This window comes from Schistocerca cancellata, chromosome 2, assembly GCF_023864275.1.
Source record: "Schistocerca cancellata isolate TAMUIC-IGC-003103 chromosome 2, iqSchCanc2.1, whole genome shotgun sequence".
Lineage (NCBI taxonomy): Eukaryota > Metazoa > Arthropoda > Insecta > Orthoptera > Acrididae > Schistocerca > Schistocerca cancellata.
The window spans coordinates 508,550,938-508,569,109 of record NC_064627.1 but is presented as its reverse complement, the minus strand read 5'-3'; the positions used below and the strand labels follow the sequence as shown (position 1 = coordinate 508,569,109).

The following is an 18,172-nucleotide window of genomic DNA, read 5'->3' as shown; positions in this document are numbered from 1 at the left end:
CAGCAGCAGAGGCAGTGGCAGAGGCCTGTGCAGTTGCAAGCCTCTTCTTGTAGGGTGAGGCATGCAGGATAGGACCACATTTTGCTGGTTTTACTGCCTGCATTTGCATCTGACCCACAACTTACTGTGGTGGTGCAACTGTGACAAGGGAACCAATAAATAAATATGCTTACATGCTGCTGCTACTGGTGACAATACTGCAAAGAAATCTGATTATATAAAATAAAAATAATTACCTATTTTCCAATATCCCCAAGATGGCACCTTAACACAGATCCCTTTATCATCTGGGAATTGGTGCAACCACTCAGGCAATGGAGGGGATCGGGGTTCGCATACACCCTTCATATGCCATTTCAACTACCTATTTTGGCATGGGACACTGGGGTTCTGAGAGCTGCACCTCATCATCTTCATGATGTAGTTGATCTATGTTACTATAATAAGAACCACTGGAAACAAGAATTGGAAACCTATTTCTAAATATACTACGAAACCGAATATATATTGACCGTCATTCAGCGTCCAGCTCCTGAATGGCTCATCCCATTTTTCATAAATGAATGCTGTAACAAAATGGAAAAAAGAATTGGAAAACACACAACTACTAATAACACTCATTTACATACATGCACATGCACACTCACATGAACTTGTACATACATACAGACACGCACACACACTGCATTCATTTTAACGCAAATACACGGAGCTGTCTGATATTCAGATTACGAAATGGCAGTTGTGTATATGCACAGTACTCGTTTTAGGAAGAAAAACATAGAGCTGTTAAATTTCAGCTAAGTAGACACTTGACACTATATCCAAGCTCATATAAAGAGAACATATTAACGAAAAATCATAGAACTATCTGGTACTAAATTACGAAATAATGAACGAGAATTCACTGACACAAAAGCACAGAAGTCGTTTTAACGAAAAAGCACACATAGAGCTACTAAATCTCAGAGAGCTACGAAATAACGATTCTTTTAACGCAAAAAACATAGAGTTACTAGGTCCCAATTCCAAGCACACAATTAGTATGAAACTCGTTATAACGAACCCTAACATGAAAATACTAATAGAACAACTAAATCTCTGAGAGCTACTAAATCTGAGATACCTGTTACTAAATTACGAAATTGCGGTCGTTTGCACGTACAGTGGTCCTTTTGAAGAGATCTTCGACCTAAGAAATAAAGAACACATACAGATACTGAATCTGAACTCAAATTACGTAAATACAAAGAGCTACTTAGTCCTCAAATCTGCTGAACGAATTAACACATCACTGACTTGTTGAAATCTAAAACTTATACTTACAAGGTAATTCTTCTTCATCCAGTTTCAGACGCTTCGGCTCTCACTGCCGCTGGATAACAAATGCTTCATGGCAATCACAGAGAGGCAAACAATCATATCTGCGGACTAGGGCAGAATGAAGGTGACTGTGGAGGGGTGTGGGGTTTATATAACCTCAGGTTCCTCCCTCTATTTTGGTGGCAGCCAATAGGTTCTGACCAACTGTCTTTGACAGACAGGGGCCTGCTGGTTCTACTGGGTGGTCTCTTTCTTAGAGATAGCTGGTAGATGGCTAGAGAGATAAAGTGCCATATTTCAGACAAAACTGAAGTTCCCACAGAGGAAGTCACTACCTGCTTCTTCTTCAGGGGTGGCCCAGACTTCTTCGTGAATGGGGCAAACATCTTCCTAAAAGGAGTCCGTATCACCTTTGAGAGTGAAATACACTCCTGGAAATGGAAAAAAGAACACATTGGCACCAGTGTGTCAGACCCACCATACTTGCTCCGGACACTGCGAGAGGGCTATACAAGTAATGATCACACGCACGGCACAGCGGACACACCAGGAACCGCGGTGTTGGCCGTCGAATGGCGCTAGCTGCGCAGCATTTGTGCACCGCCGCCGTCAGTGTCAGCCAGTTTGCCGTGGCATACGGAGCTCCATCGCAGTCTTTAACACTGGTAGCATGCCGCGACAGTGTGGACGTGAACCGTATGTGCAGTTGACGGACTTTGAGCGAGGGCGTATAGTGGGCATGCGGGAGGCCGGGTGGACGTACCGCCGAATTGCTCAACACGTGGGGCGTGAGGTCTCCACAGTACATCGATGTTGTCGCCAGTGGTCGGCGGAAGGTGCACGTGCCCGTCGACCTGGGACCGGACCGCAGCGACGCACGGATGCACGCCAAGACCGTAGGATCCTACGCAGTGCCGTAGGGGACCGCACCGCCACTTCCCAGCAAATTAGGGACACTGTTGCTCCTGGGGTATCGGCGAGGACCATTCGCAACCGTCTCCATGAAGCTGGGCTACGGTCCCGCACACCGTTAGGCCGTCTACCGCTCACGCCCCAACATCGTGCAGCCCGCCTCCAGTGGTGTCGCGACAGGCGTGAATGGAGGGACGAATGGAGACGTGTCGTCTTCAGCGATGAGAGTCTCTTCGGCCTTGGTGCCAATGATGGTCGTATGCGTGTTTGGCGCCGTGCAGGTGAGCGCCACAATCAGGACTGCATACGACCGAGGCACACAGGGCCAACACCCGGCATCATGGTGTGGGGAGCGATCTCCTACACTGGCCGTACACCACTGGTGATCGTCGAGGGGACACTGAATAGTGCACGGTACATCCAAACCGTCATCGAACCCATCGTTCTACCATTCCTAGACCGGCAAGGGAACTTGCTGTTCCAACAGGACAATGCACGTCCGCATGTATCCCGTGCCACCCAACGTGCTCTAGAAGGTGTAAGTCAACTACCCTGGCCAGCAAGATCTCCGGATCTGTCCCCCATTGAGCATGTTTGGGACTGGATGAAGCGTCGTCTCACGCGGTCTGCACGTCCAGCACGAACGCTGGTCCAACTGAGGCGCCAGGTGGAAATGGCATGGCAAGCCGTTCCACAGGACTACATCCAGCATCTCTACGATCGTCTCCATGGGAGAATAGCAGCCTGCATTGCTGCGAAAGGTGGATATACACTGTACTAGTGCCGACATTGTGCATACTCTGTCGCCTGTGTCTATGTGCCTGTGGTTCTGTCAGTGTGATCATGTGATGTATCTGACCCCAGGAATGTGTCAATAAAGTTTCCCCTTCCTGGGACAATGAATTCACGATGTTCTTATTTCAATTTCCAGGAGTGTATTATGTTCTGTTTCAGACAAAGCTACAGTTCTCAGTCTTCCCAGTATACTCGAAAACATATCCGGGAACCCCGCTGATAAGTCATGTATTGTTAAGGTACCCATGGTCTTTCCAGGAGATACGCTTGTTTCCAACTAGGATTCCAGCCAGATTGTTAAGAGATACAAGGCATTTTCTGGACAGTTTGTAACAGTCATCTGTGGCAGTGGCAGCGAGTAATGCAAAACTCACACCCACACACACACAAGCCGTGACAATGCAAACTGCGAACAGTTAGCAAGACAAAAGACTCGAGCAGGTACTGCACTGCGGGCTTAGTCAGACGGATACAACTGCCCCATGCCAGTTCAGGTAGACTGTAGAGGTTATGAGAGTCTACCTCAGACTGCGTGCCAGCCATCGCAGCGCTCTCAGTTGAAAGACAGATACCTCCAACCACACAGTGGTATTTTCGCCGACCTCCACATGCTGGCACCACCGGCGGCAGTGCTGCGCAGCAGTAGCTGTTGCGAGAGCCCACTTCAGGCAGTGTGCCAGCCAGTGCAGCACCCTCAGTTGAAAGACAGATGCAACCAACCGCGCGACGCATTTTCGCACCACCGCCCCAGCGGCAATGGTGTGCATCGTCCTGTACATCGCGTTAGTTCACTGACAACTGCGGCTGCTAGCAAATGTAGGGGGAACCTGTACCCTGCAATCTTTTGCAGTATGTTTGTGTGTCTTTATACGAACTGAGGGCGAATATAGACGAGGTTTTTGGATTTTTAGCATGTGATAAGACTGATTTTCTATGCACACAATCTGAAGAAGAGGGCAAGTTTCATTATATTTACTTTCGTTTTTAACACTGATTAGCGCCTTAGGACGTGGGCGAGAATTTCGCGATAAGTATGATTTTTCTGTGCACTCTATTGGAAGAAGAGAGCAAGTTTCGAGATATTTAGTTTCATTGTGTATTTCCTTAGGACATGTGAGAATTTCTAGTGATTTTTCTTTGTGTGTTTTTGTACCTGTGCAGACGAAGTTCCTACATCTGTAGTGTGTTATTAGGACATGGGGTTTTTTTTCTTTTTTTTGACAAAGATTTACAAATTTTTTCTATGTGTAACTTAAAGTTTTCCACAATATGCAGTGAGTTAAAAGCGTTTTTCGATATAAGGGCGAGATTATTGTTGTGCTTCAGTTAGCGAATTTTGAGCGTTTTTCTATGTGCAGACGACTCTTTTTTTCTGATATAGTTTTTATCATCCCGCCAATTTTAAGCAGTTATGTTTACTTGAATTTCAAGCAGCAAGGCTGTAGGGTAATTGTCAGTTCAGTCTCCCTAGCAAAATTTTGGAAATTCTTCCAGCAGGATAATACACATACAAATAAATGAACACAATTCCAAGACAGTACCTTACGTTCTTCCCCTCCAGCAGCTCAGCACAGATTGTGTCTTTTTTCAAATGGTGAAGGGGAAGGGAAATGGGGGATAAGAGGGGGGGGCAGTGGGGGAAGGAAAGGGAAGTGAGAGAGGGGGACGATAGAGGTGATGATATCAACAGTATGACATTGCCACATCTACCCCCCTACAGGAAGTATGTGGGGGGAAGACCCAAGAAGAGCCACAATAATAAAATTTGGCAGACTGCACTGACTTCGGCTTTGTTCCACAGCTAATGTTTCTGAAACGTTTGAAACTGTGTGTAAAGTCTTATGCGAGTGCCTAGTACTATCGTTCTCACATACTGAAACGACACATTATGGGTATTCACGTGTCGTGGCCTACACAACTTTTTCACCCCCATCCCTTTGATAGGTAGGTGGTTCTTACCCCCATAGCGATTCTTTCCAGACAGTAAGTGATAATGTGTACCAAGTTTGGCTGAAATCGATCTATGTTTATAATATGTATGCATTTCACTATTGGCAGTAAACCACTGGAAACAGTAACAACCGTAAATTATATTCGAGTATCGGTCTGGAGTGACTGCAACGACTACATGAAATAGTTTACAAGAGAAGCAGGTGCCAGGTGAAGATTCATTGGAATGATCCTAAGGAAATACAACTCACCTACGGAAAAAGGACTTCCAAAACACTCGTTCGGATGATTCTTGAATATTGTTCGTCAGTGAGGAGCCCTTGTAATCTTATTATTTTGTTGGGCTACTCACGCTTATGTCTGTAGGTGGGTGATGCATAGCATCATGTTCATAGACCTTAGGTGGCACTTGGAAAAACTGGTTTCAAAGGTCTTTACAAGCTGGAGGAGGCTCTGTGATGTTCTTCGCACGTTTTCATTTCGCAGGGATCTGTCATTTTATTGAAGTGCTAAGTACTTTGAATCAAGACGGCTACGTCAGGCGGCTCAACAACTGCTGTCTCCTCGCCATGATAACCATAACCCCAACACAAGCAGCCCTATCTTTCAAGACGACAATTCTTTCTTCCACTGGGCTAAAATTGTAACTGCTAGGCTCATAAATATCCTGGAACATTCACATGTGTGAACTGACCAGCTAATTTCGTGGATTTTCATTACATTGCTGCGAACATGTGGAACAACAAGCCTAACTTCAGAGACCGAATCTACGCAATCTGCCAGATGAGCGAGACGTGATCCAACAGGAGTAGTTGGACACTGATAACTCCTACGTGCAGAAACTGCGGTCTGTCATCAAATGAGGGATGGGATTCTGTTGATGATGATCGGTCCGTTCCACTGGGGTATTAAGTCATCGCATCCCCAACACCATCACCCCCAACATCTACCCCCCCCCCCCCCCCGCCCTTCCGCTCTTGCTGTTTTAGAGAAGTAGGCTACGTGTCGACAGTGGATTCCATCCTCTCTCTTCCCTGTCAGTTGCATCATCATCATCAACAACAACAACAACAGTAGTAACGACGACGGCGACGGCGACGGCGATGAAGACAATACACTCCACACGCACCGATCACAGTCACCTACATTAAACAGTCCCACTTAAGATAAAACAGCCTAAGCTTCGCAAAGGAAATATACCTAATGGGTGCAATTACATAGCTTCTCCGATTCAGGTGGATGAATCCCTAGCAGATATCTAGCCATCATACCATAAGACATATACATTTTTAAAATGTGGATGAACAATTTCCTTACCTAATGAGTTTAGACTTTTTCGAAAAAGATCGTAAGATGAGATCCGTCTCAATCGACTGACTTTCATCCTTCAACTTCCTGTATTCAGGTTCAATTGTGCTTTGGATGCCCTGAAAGTTCATATACATTTGTTTTTTCGTCCTATATTTGAAGTTTTCACAAACCGCAGTGCACCTAACCGTAATTTATAGCTGATAAAGAAGCTAACATATTAAACATTATATTCTAATTGTAGGACTGGTAATGAATCATTATAGCCACTCACAAATGCCACATCATAAAGATTGTGTATCTGAAGTAATTTAAATTGTAAAGAACCCTTTAGATATAGCATAAAGAGAAGTAGACGCCAGTACCCAATATACAATTTATTGTAGGAGAGGTGAATCGGCAGCGATCGTTTTAAAGAAACTACAGCGATTTTCTCCGAACTGATTTCGTGAACTCGCAGAAAATTTAATTGAACCGTACTTCTTCCAAATACGAGTCTTCTGGTTTAATCGTCGTGTCAAAAAATAACTAATTTCTATCATTTCAGGAGCCTCAGTTACACAATGCCATCGTCGCGCCTGAAGATGCTTGACATAAGCTTCAACAAGATTTCTGACGCGGGAATGGTGGACATTTTGAATACCATCAAGAAATCCGTAAAGCTGGAAACCCTGTACATGTACGGCAATAAGATGACCGACAAGTCCATAACGGTAAGTCGAGAGATGGAAAAAAATATAAGCTGTTATTCCGCACTTCATTTACTTTGACTGTAAAAACATATTGTAAAGATAGGAGATTCGAAACTCCAAGGGTACTGTGAAAAGTTCTCTACCTGGCACCGTCAATGGCATGGCATCAATGAAATATTGTTTTTATTATACTGGTACATATTTCACAATAACGTATATCTCGTCTACAGTTGATCTACGTAGTAATTTTGTTCATTTGGCTTTTTAAAAGTTGTCATACTGTGTACTGTCATTCAAACGGGATGGCTGTGTTAACGTAACGCTATAATCGGTGAAAGTTTGTAAATCGTCTGCTCCCTCACTTCTAACTATTAATAAGTACACGGGTGTTCTACGGAAGGCAGCCCAAGTGATGAAGGTCCCAGAAGTGCAACCGCAGAAGAAAACACCGAGAAAATGCATCATGTAGCAAAATACGATCTGTTTTTAAGAGTGTATGTTATTTCTGGCTATAAAGGCGTGTCAGAAGAATGTGAATGGTGAATTTTACACGGAGAATTAATTATGAGAAAGCTCTGTGCAAAACTGGAGCTGTATTTGTTGCTTGTAGATCAAAATCAAACGCGACAGCGAATTTCTTAGCAAAGGTTTCACGCTTTGCCAGAGAACTGAATGATTTAGTGTGTTGACTAGTTACTTTCGATGAAAGTAAAAGACACAACGACAGCGAACTACATAATATTGCATTCTATCAGTTCAATGCAAAAAGATAATTAGTTTGTCGAAAGAAGACTGAATAGTGCTGGAAGGAAGAGGAGTTTGGAAGACATCAGAAACAGTGTCGTGAGATGGAGGTCACTGTAATTTTACAAGAAACGGCAAGTAGAACATTCTGGAGCGTCATTTGCATGGTACATATGTAACATATCATTTTCAGGGCGCACCTGTGCGATCATCACAAGCGTCTAGGACTACGTGAAGGACTAGAGCGTGCTGAAAAGTAATGCTTTAGAATTTTTATGTGATAACTATTAACTCTTTTTAAATAAAACAAATGATAGTTACATTCTACAACTTTATTCTTCGTGACTACATACACTACTGGCCATTAAAATTGCTACACCACGAAGATGACGTGCTACAGACGCGAAATTTAACCGACAGAAAGAAGATGCTGTGATATGCAAATGATTAGCTTTTCAGAGCATTCACACAAGGTTGGAGCCGGTGGCGACACCTACAACGTGCTGACATGAGGAAAGTTTCCAACCGATTTCTTATAGACAAACAGCAGTTGACCGGCGTTGCCTGGTGAAACGTTGTTGTGATGCCTCGTGTAAGGTGGAGAAATGCGTACCATCACGTTTCCGACTTTGATAAAGGTCTGATTGTAGCCCATCGCGATTGCGGTATATCATATCGCGACATTGCTGTTCGCGTTGGTCGAGATCCAATGACTGTCAGCAGAATATGGAATTGGTGGGTTCAGCAGGGTAATACGGAACGCCGTGCTGGATCCCAACGGCCTCGTATCACTTGCAGTCGAGATGACAGGCATCTTATCCGCATGGCTGTAACGGATCGTACAGCCACGTCTCGATCCCTGAGTCAACAGATGGGGACGTTTGCAAGACAACAACCATCTGCACGAACAGTTCGACGACGTTTGCAGCAGCATGGACTATCAGCTCGGAGACCATGGCTGCGGTTATCCTTTTTTTCTTTTTTTCTTTTTAATCTCATTTGGTTCTATATAGTTCGTTTACTTTGTTCGTGTCGGACGTCCGATGACACTCGTTCAGGTTGTTCGTTGATCGTTCACTCAGTTTTTTATTGCAGAGGGTAGATAAGCCCTCTGGCCGAACACGCTGAGCTACCGTGCCGGCAAAATTTTTTTTTTTTTTTTTTTTTTTTTGGTTCGGTTTTGTTCGTTGTGTCTGCTCGGGACGAACGTCGTAAGACATCCATTTAAGTTCGTTGTTCATCGATTAACTAAGTTTTTTTTTTATTACAGAGGGCATCTAAATCTCTGACCGAACACTCTAATCTACCGTGCCAGCAAACCCTACATTTCAGCAGGATAATGCACGACCGCATGTTGCAGGTGCTGTACAGCCTTTCTGGATACAGAAAATGTTTGAATGGTGCCCTAGCCAGCACATTCTCCAGATCTCTCACCAATTGAAAACGTCTGGTCAACGGTGACCGAGCTACTGGCTCGTCACAATACGCTAGTCACTACTCTCGATGAACTGTGCTATCGTGTTGAAGCTGCATGGGCAGCTGTACCTGTACACGCCATCCAAGCTCTGTTTAACTCAATCCCCAGGCGTATCAAGGCCGTTATGACGGACAGAGGTGGCTGTTCTGGGTACTGATTTCTCAAGATCTATGCACCCAAATTGCGTGGAAATGTAATCATGTGTCAGTTCTAGTATAATATATTTATCCAATGAATACCCGTTTATCATCTGCATTTCTTCTTGGTGTAGCAATTTTAATGGCCAGTAGTGTATTTGCAGCCCCGTGAAGGCTAGAGGGCTCGGAACTGTAGCTTGTAACATGAAGGTATGTAAAATAAGTTTGTTGGTCCGTGCTGTAATCGAGTTTCGAATTCGAAGAGTTCGTCCACACACGGAGCACCCTCTCCTTCAACATGACAATGCGAGGCAGCACCCGAGGGCCGCAACAACTTTTTTTAAACATGTTTTTGGCAACCTTAGCTCACCACGTTTTTTTTTTAATTTTATTTTTTTATAGTAGTTCAATTGTCTGCGTGCTGCCCGCTGCTCCTGCTATGCAGTTTCGATTTTACCATCGCCTTAGCTATAGTTAACACAGAGTCCTGTCCAACAAAATGGAGTGGTCGCCCTGTCCTAGACAACCTACCAGCTTGTTCATTACCACAAATTCCTGAGCGACCAGCGACCATCAGAAGGGTTACCCTGTTACTTTCCGCTAGTCTCACAAGGGCTTCGTGGCATTCTGCAGCGATTTGTGATATCGTTGAAGGGACTGGTAGATATTTCATAGATGCTTGCCTGTCCGAATGAATGTAAATGCTACGATCCTCGTAGCACCTACGTAGATTCTCCTACAGGCACACTCTGACAGCAAAAATCTGCACCTGAAATGCTGTGACTATCCTTCCTAGAGAGACTGCGTTATTTACTCTAGGCTGTACCCTGTATACTCCAGTCCCATCCCTTTCTTCCGCTTTTGACCTTTCAGTAAACCAGACTGTGTCTCCTGAACAGTATATTGGTTCAGTATGTAGAACAAAAACAAAACAACAGCAATATTTCAATCAGTTCTTATTTATTTTTCTTTAAGCTACCAGTTTCGGGAATTCACTGGTGCCATCCTAAGGCCCTCGAACATCATAACATCAACAAGTAAACAATGTAGTATACATCTAGCGTCCAACATAAGATAATAATACAGATGCAAAGCAAGACCGGCAAAGGTCTCAAACTAAACAATATTTAACATAAAGGGATATAAAGTGTTTACTGTGTACATAAACCTCACTATAACAGAGCATGCTGACATACTGGATGGCATCAACACATAAAAGACATCGAACAGAAACTCCAAAATAATATGAGATGTAAATAAGCAATAAAATGAATGTAATGATCTTAAATCAGAACACATAATAGAAGTGGCGTACTTTAAAAAATGCAGAATGGAAGACACGTTCAAGTCATACAGGTAAAAACAATCCTAATTCTAAAAATAAAACCTTGATATAAAATAAAAAGTAAAGTTACAGCTTATGAAGTACATCGTGGTGGTAGCTACCTATCACCTGTGCATTACAGTCCACTCATGAAAATAACTGAAACAGTAGTCATACTACCAAAGAAACATATTCAGTGGCAAAGCCAATAGTCTTTAACTTATTATGTGACAGACGGTATACAATGAACCAGTGTGGATGCATTCGTAAACCTGAATGGCATACACTTTTGTACCAGACCAATAGTTATGTGCTAAGCACACCTTAACATTGAGTAATTTGAACTAACTGGATGACAAATACTAAGAGTGGGTTAACGAGAAGCTTCTCACATTGTATCAGCCAGACAAGGAAATCACTTAAAACACATTGTTACAGTGTTGTAATATGATTGTGTGATTACCATTTCTCTTTTGAAAAAACAAAGTGGATTGCAAATGATATGTTTTGTGGAAACAATGAAGAAAATGGACCCAAGTAAAAATTTAAGCTACTTAACAGAATCGAGATGTGGGGAAGGAAAAGGATAGTGGAATGTGGGGGGAGGGGGGGGGGGGTTGGGAGGGGCAGGAGATGTATGTAAGTATCAACAGAAGTGTGCAAAATATATGAATACTACTACAGGACCACGAAGGTACATGAAGGATCTACATATGCGAGACTGTAAATGAAAGTTATCGAATACGGAAAGAATGTTTGCTTTTACCCATACGACTTGATTGTACACTACTGGTCATTAAAATTGCTACACCAAGAAGAAATGCAGATGATAAACGGGTATTCATTGGACAAATATATTATACTAGAACTGACATGTGATTACATTTCACGCAATTTGGGTGCATAGATCCTGAGAAATCAGTACCCACAACAACCACCTCTGACCGTAATAACGGCCTTGATACACCTGGGCATTGAGTCAAACAGAGCTTGCATGGCGTGTACAGTTACAGCTGCCCATGCAGCTTCAACACGATACCACAGTTCATCAAGAGTAGTGACTGGCGTATTGTGACGATCCAGTTGCTCGGCCACCATTGACCACACGTTTTCAATTGGTGAGAGATCTGGAGAATGTGCTGGCCACGGCAGCAGTCGACCATTTTCTGTATCCAGAAAGGCCGGTACAGGACCTGCAACATGCGGTCGTGCATTATCCTGCTGAAATGTAGGGTTTCGCAGGGATCGAATGAAGGGTAGAGCCACGGGTCCTAACACATCTGAAATGTAACATCCACTGTTCAAAGTGCCGTCAATGTGAACAAGAGGTGACCGAGACGTGTAGCCAATGGCACCCCATACCATCACGCCAGGTGATACGCCAGTATGGCGATGACTAATACACGCTTCCAACGTGCGTTCACCGCGATGTCGCCATACAGGGATGCGACCATCATGATGCTGTAAACAGAACCTGGATTCATCCGAAAAAAAATGACATTTTGCCATTCGTGCACCCAGGTTCGTCGTTGAGTACACCATCGCAGGCGCGCCTGTCTGTGATGCAGCGTCAAGGGTAGCCGCAGCCATGGTCTCCCAGCTGATAGTCCATGCTGCTGCAACCGTCGTCGCACTGTTCGTGGAGATGGTTGTTGTCTTGCAAACGTCCCCATCTGTTGACTCAGGGATCGAGACGTGGCTGCACGGTCCGTTACAGCCATGCGGATAAGATGCCTGTCATCTCGACTGCTAGTGATACGAGGCCGTTGGGATCCAGCGCGGCGATCCGTAATACCCTCCTGAACCCACTGATTCCATATTCTGCTAACAGTCATTGGATCTCGACCAACGCGAGCACCAATGTCGCGATACGATAAACCGCAATCGCGATAGGCTACAATCCGACCTTTATCAAAGTCGTAAACATGATGGTACGCATTTCTCCTCCTTATACGAGGCATCACAACAACTTTTCACCAGGCAACGCCAGTCAACTGCTGTTTGTGTATATGAAATCGATTGGAAACTTTCCTCATGTCAGCACGTTGTAGGTGTCACCACCGGCGCCAACCTTGTGTGAATGCTCTGAAAAGCTAATCATTTGCATATCACAGCATCTCCTTCCTGTCGGTTAAATTTCGTGTCTGTAGCACGTCATCCTTGTGATGTAGCAATTTTAATATGCCAATAGTGTATATAAGAACCAACAGAAGTGTGCAAAGTATATGAATACTAATACAGGACCATGAAGGTACATAAAGGATCTACATGTGTAAGAATGCTAAGGAAAGTTATTGAATACGAAAAGAATGTCTAGCCAGGATAAAAAATTAGAATTAGGTTTGCCTTTACCCTTATGACTTGAATTTATCTTACATTCTGCATATAAAAAAGACTCCTGTACTACTATGTATTGCGGTTTAAGATCATTTCATTCATTTGATTGGTTATGACACATATCACATTTTCTTGTAGTTTGAGTTGGATGTCTTTTATGTGTAATGTATTAGTTTATGGATGCCAACCAGTATGTCAACATGTCCTGTTTTAGTGTGATTTGTGTGCACATTTAACTCTGTATATCCCATTATGTTACATTTTGTATAGTTAGCGACCTCTACCGGTCTCACTTTGTATCTGTATTATTACTAGGGTTGTCCAGAAAGTAAGTTCCGATCGGTCGTGAAATGGACACCACAGTGAAAACAAGAAACATTTTATTTGCAGCAGTTGGGTACACCTTCCACCTACTTCTCTTCATAGTCGCCGCTCCAAGTTCGAGTTTTGTCGTAGTGTTGTACGAACGTTCCAATATCCTCGTCATAGAAAGCAGCCGCCTGTGCTTTCGGCCAGTTATCTACACTGGTCTGCAGCTCGTTGTCTGTGGAAAAATTTTGTATTTATAGCCAGCGGTTCTTGTGAGCAGAGATGTGATTCAGGGGGAGCGAATTACGGACTGCATCGTTGGTGATCAAACACTTCTCATAGGAAACGCTGCAGGAGCGTCTTCATTGCTCCTGTAGTGTGCGGCCGAGAATTAGCACGAAGAAGGAACTGCTCGACAGTTGTGTTATGTGGCTGCATGACACAGGCGAAATCTCTAACCAAGCCCTCATACTTGGCGGGAGACACTATTCCCTACGCATCTTTACGTGCTCACTGTTCACCCAGAACTGGAAAGAGCGAGGAGACACGATCGACGGGCATGCTAGAGACACAGCCGAACACATCTGTGCAAAGTTTTAGCAGATTTTCCCTGTGGTTTCCATTCCGCGACCGATCGGAACTTACTTTCTGGACAACCCTCGTATCTTGTGTTATACACCAGACATACATTACGTTGTATACTTGAAACTTTCTGGCAGATTGAAACTGTGTGTCGGACCGAGACTCGAACTCGGGACCTTTGCCTTTCGAGGGCAAGTGCTCTACCAACTGAGCTACCCAAGCAAGACTCACGCCCCGTCCTCATGGCTTTACTTCTGCCAGTACCTCGTCTCCTACCTTCCAAACTTAACAGAAGCTCTCCTGCGAAACTTGCAGAACTAGCACTCCTGATAGAAAGGATATTGCGGAGACATGGCTTAGCCACAGCCTGGGGGGTGTTTCCAGAATGAGATTTTCACTCTCAGCGGAGTGTGCGCTGATATGAAACTTTCTGGTAGATTAAAACTGTGTGCAGGACCGAGACTCGAACTCGGGACTTTGCCTTTCCGCAGGAGAGCTTTTCGCAGGAGAGCTTCTATTAAGTTTGGAAGGTAGGAGACGAGGTACTGGCCGAAGTAAAGCTGTGAGGACGGGGCGTGAGTCGTGCTTGGGTAGCTCAGTTGGTAGAGCACTTGCCCGCGAAAGGCAATCGTGTCGAGTTCGAGTCTCGGTCCGGCACACAGTTTTGATCTGCCAGAAAGTTTCATATCAGCGCACACTCCGCTGCAGAATGAAAATCTCATTCGTTGTATACTTGTTTATTTTCTGACGCACAGGTTTCTGAAGATGGCACCAGTGAAGTGCCGAAACTGGTAGCTTAAAGAAAAATAAACGGAATGAAATACTGCTGTTGTTTGGTCTTTGTTGTACATACTGTTTGACCAGCCGCTGTCCCGAGTCCAAGATGGGCCCAAGAAGTGTCTCGGTTCATTCTTCCACTGTTCCTTACTTCCCAAACTGCCCGCGCCTGAAGGAGAGGCAGCTCGTGGCGAGTGTACCCTGCTGGTGGGAGCTGACGGCTGGTGGGTGTGTGCAGACGCTGCAGCGGCTGCTGCTGGCCGGCACGCTGTCCGAGTCGCGGCTGGACGTGCGGGTGTGGCGAGACGCCGAGGGCCGCCACCGGCTGGCGCAGACGCCGACGGACCGCCGCGCGCACCTCTACTATTGCGTGCCGGACTTCGCCACGCCGCAGCCGCGCTGGCCCAAATCGCCGCGCCCAGACGTCGCGCCGACGCTGGTGCGTGCTCACTGCAGCATGCTGTCTCCCGCTTCTACGGGGCCCAGTCTGCAATACCGAAAGCTGCTGTACTCTTCAAAGTGACACAGATACACAACCCTATTTTTCTGCGTAGTCACCGAGGCTCTGTAAACAATGGGCGAAAATGTTTTACCAATCGTTCACTTCCTCGACGACAGTGCGAACGTCTGTTAAAATTGGCGATTGCTGTGAATCAGTTCCTCGAATGCAGTTACTTCTGGATTTCGAAAGGAGACACAGCCGTTGGAGAAACCCCAAGGAAGTATATTGTCACAAGCGCTCTTCAACATTTAGCCTTTCGATCTAACCTGTGAACAGCCTCCTTGTAGAAGCGGGCGTTCCTCCATTGCGACTCCGGCAGCAACTATTGCTCGCATACTATACCGCACATATCCATGTTCACCTCGCCATCCAAATTACCGTCTTCTTTTCCCCAACACGGCGGTCGATCTCCCGCAACGGCGGCCCAGAATTGGGAATCCCTTCGCTGTCCGTGTCCGGTCACTTCTTCATTGACGCTTCCCCCCTACCACCTTTCCTGCAGACTCGTTTCCGTACCCCTCCATGGTCAGTACCTCTGCCGCAGCTTCGGCTGGACCTATTGCTTGGCCCCAAAGGCTCAGTCCCACCTGAGGTCCTCCGCCGGAATTTTCTCTCTGTTCTTGGCGAGTTTGGGGGCTCAGACATCATCTACACTGATGGCTCACTGGTCGACGGTCTTGTTGGCTTTGCTTACGCTCACGTTGCCCACACAGAACAAAAAATGGTTCAAATGGCTCTGAGCACTATGGGAATTAACTGCTGAGGTCATCAGTCCCCTAGAACTTAGAACTACTTAAACCTAACTAACCTAAGGACACCACACACATCCATGCCCGAGGCAGGACTCGAACCTGCGACCGTAGCGGTCGCGCGGTTCCAGACTGTAGCGCCTAGAACCGCTCGGCCACCCCGGCCGGCCATACAGAACAATGCTCCTTGCTGGCTGGCTGGAGCGTATTCACTGCAGAGCTGGTTGCCATCTATCGCGCTCTTGAACATATCCGCTCCTGCTCTGGTGAGACCTACGTCATTTCTAGTGACTCCTTAAGCTGCCTACAAGCCCTCGACCATTGCTTCCCTAGGCATCCTTTGACATTGTTAATCCAGGAGTCTCTTTATGACCTTTACAGGAGTTGACGCTCAGTGACCTTCATTTGGACACCAGGCCATGTTGGGATACCGGGCAATGAACATGTTGACTGCCTGGCCAAACAGCCCACCAGTAAACCATCTCTGGACATTGGCCTCCCGGAGACCGATTTGCCAGCAGGCTTCGCGGTTTGGGACACTGAATGGCGCAACCTGACCACACCAAACAAACTCCGTGCTGTCATCCATGCGAGCCACTCGCAGGGAGTCAGTTGTCCTTTGTCGACTCCGCGTTGGCCACACCCGGATGATGCACAGCTATTTACTCCGCCGTGAGAACCCGCCTCTATGTCGCTGCGGGTCGGCTTTGACGGTGGTCCACATTTTGTTGGCCTGTCCTCTTTTAACTGTGCTCAGGCAGACGTTTGCGCTGCCTGATACGCTCCCTGCCCTTTTAACAGATGACACTGCCATGGCAGGCTTAGTTTTGCGCTTTTTTCGGGCAGGGGGCTTTTATCACTTAATCTTAGTGTTTCTCGTTGTTTTTTTTTGTGTTGAGTCTGGCCTTTGGTCTACGATTTTAGACTGGGTTTTTAGTGTGTTTCTAGGTGGTTGGCTTTTCCTTTTTTGTCTCTATGGTCGGCCAACCACTGTCACACTCTGTGTGATTTTGCTTCCTTTTGTCTGGTCTCTGTCTGAGTCTTTCTTGTCATGTGTCGTCTCTTGTCCTCTCCATTGTTCGTTTTTATTCTTTGTGGGTATTCGCAGTTTTTGGAAAAAGGGACAGATGGCCCTAGGAGTCTGGTCCCTTCAATCTGACAAACCAACCACCCACTAAGGATCAGCTAAGACATATTCCGTGTAAAAGTTCAATATATATTGACGATCTTACTTTGATAGAGACTCCGTCCGAAAAGGCCTCCAAACGTCCAATGGGACCGACCGACCGCCGTGTCATCCTCAATGGAGGCGTCACTGGTTGCGGATATGAAGGGTCATGTGGTCTGCACACCACTCTCCCGGCCTTTGTGGGCTTTCGTGACCGAAGTCGCTACTTCTCTGCTTCTCAATCAAGTAGCTGCTCAATTGGCCTTACAAGGATTGAGTGCACCCCGCATGCCAGCAGTGCTCGGCAGATATGAAGGTCACCCATTCAACTGCTACCAAGCCCGACACTGCCTAACTTTGGTGATCTGAAGGGAAAGGGTTACAACTGCGGCTAGGAGGTTGGCCTGGTTTTGATACGGCGGTCTGATAATTTTGTAAAGGCCGGACAGTTGCTCACAGTAGCTCTGCATACGTTTTCTGAGTACTATATTAAGAACCACAGGACGTCAAATCCACACAAAACTCAAGTCTGTGCTTTCCACCTACGAAACAGACAGGCAGGAAGAAAACTGAAAGGAACTCGGGAAGGCATCACGTCAGAACACTGCGTTACATCCATATGCCTTCGAGTTACGTTAGAGTGTTAGACAAACACTCACTTATTGGTAGCACTGCCATAATACCAAACATAAGGTGTCAGTCCAAGACAACATCTTCTGTATGGTTATTGGTTCGTTGATTGATTTGGGGGAGTGGATCAAACAGCGAGGTCATCGATCCCATTGGATAAGGGAAGGAAGTCGGCCGTGTCCTTTCAAAGGTACCATCCCGGCGTTTGCCTGAAGCGATTTAGGGAAATCACGGAAAACCTAAATTAGGATGGCCGGACGCGGGATTGAACCGTCGTCCTCCCGAATAGCGTGCTAACTACTACGCCACCTCGTTTGGTACTTATTGGTAGTAACTGGTGTGGCAGACATCAGGTGGTCCGTCATTCTGCTATGGGACTTCGTTTCTCAGCTGGTGAAGAATATGCCTGTCCAGTATGGTATAAATCCGCCGACACGAAAGATGGACGACGAATGT

General features: G+C 45.7%; 1 non-coding gene across 1 annotated transcript; it reads right to left on the bottom strand.

Moving 5' to 3' along the window:
- Nucleotides 1-14,037: 14,037 nt before the first annotated feature.
- Trnas-cga (transfer RNA serine (anticodon CGA)) lies at nucleotides 14,038-14,112 on the bottom strand. Its single transcript has one exon. It is a non-coding gene; the product is annotated as a tRNA-Ser (tRNA).
- Nucleotides 14,113-18,172: the final 4,060 nt, after the last annotated feature.